This window comes from Aplysia californica, unplaced genomic scaffold (assembly GCF_000002075.1).
Source record: "Aplysia californica isolate F4 #8 unplaced genomic scaffold, AplCal3.0 scaffold00669, whole genome shotgun sequence".
In the NCBI taxonomy this organism is placed as follows: Eukaryota; Metazoa; Mollusca; class Gastropoda; order Aplysiida; family Aplysiidae; genus Aplysia; species Aplysia californica.
In genome coordinates this window covers 74,338-75,559 of record NW_004797939.1, presented here as the reverse complement: position 1 = coordinate 75,559, position 1,222 = coordinate 74,338, and the positions used below count along the sequence as shown (strand labels likewise).

The 1,222-nt window shown below is 40.5% G+C and overlaps 1 long non-coding RNA gene across 2 annotated transcripts in view; it reads left to right on the top strand.

Moving 5' to 3' along the window:
• Positions 1–1,222, top strand: part of LOC101847219 — a 27,546-nt gene that overhangs the window by 3,011 nt on the left and 23,313 nt on the right. The gene's annotated exons all lie outside the window — the stretch shown is intronic.

Genomic DNA, 1,222 nt, shown 5'->3' with positions numbered 1-1,222 from the left:
CCCTCCCTCCCTCTGTGCGCATGTGTTTGTTTGTGTGTGTGTGTGTGTGTGTGTGTGTGTGTGCGTGTGTGTGAGCGTGTGTGTGAGCGCGCGCGTGTGCACGTGTGCGTGCGCGTGCGTGTGCTCGTGTGTGTATCTGTGTGTGTATTATGTGTGTGTCCTTCACTCATTTATCATGCACACCCATATTATTATATCGTCCTTTCTCTTCCTCACCAAGCCCTCCGTAGTATGCTCCGTAATCCTGCTCCCATCTTGCCGTAACAAGTGCATAAAGTGGTTGCTCCAAAATAGACACACTTAATTGACGGATGACGGAACTAGAGATATACATGTAATATAGGATTTTGGTTTTCCCCTCGGTCGCTGGTTTTGAGAAACAGCGATCTGCCCCTGTGTAAAAGTTCGTGTGTTGGGTTGGAGGTTCTGTTTTTGTAAGTTTGGTAATTTTTTGTTTTACTGTTGTTTGATCCGCTGAAGGTTTATGTTATGACTCAATACGTGTCCTGCAAGTGAAATGTCTCCTCAAATCATGTAAATACTGCTTGTATTTTTTCTAATTGCAAAAAAAAATTATTTTTTTAAAAAGAATCTTATGGTAGTGCAACACAGTTAGGTTATATATAGAAACTGTTCAATCAAAAGAATTTTGCAGGCAAAGTAATAGTGAAACTGCAAATACTGTACTTTAAAAAGTGCATTGTTATTCCCCTTTGGCGATTATGCGACTATGATTCTGATCTTTTTAAAAACATTTTCTTACATCTTCATGCTCCAGACGCTCTGATGTGGTCTGCTCCCCATACTTCGTTTCTCCAGTCTCTATTGTCCTAAACTAGGCATGGGCAAATTACGACCCGTAGGCCAAATTCCGACCGTGAGCAGTTTTAGTCTGGCTTCCGAATCCTCCTAGTACTTGATAATGAATTTAATTTTGTCCTCGGTGAAATGATAACTGATAACAACTAAAGAGTCCGTCTTTAAAATTAAAATCAGTAGTTTCCAGCCGAGCTGGAACATTAGATCTAATATTTCATCTCATGAAATGATTTTGAGGTGACATAACATGCAATAGAGTCAGGTTTATTTTCACTTTTGAGTTCTTGAGTATTGCAACCGGTGTCACCCTATTTTCTCCTGCTTTGGGCCACGAGATAATCTGAATTAATCAGGCCCGTGACTTGGACACACTTGGCCATTCGTGGTCTAAATAGTATATATA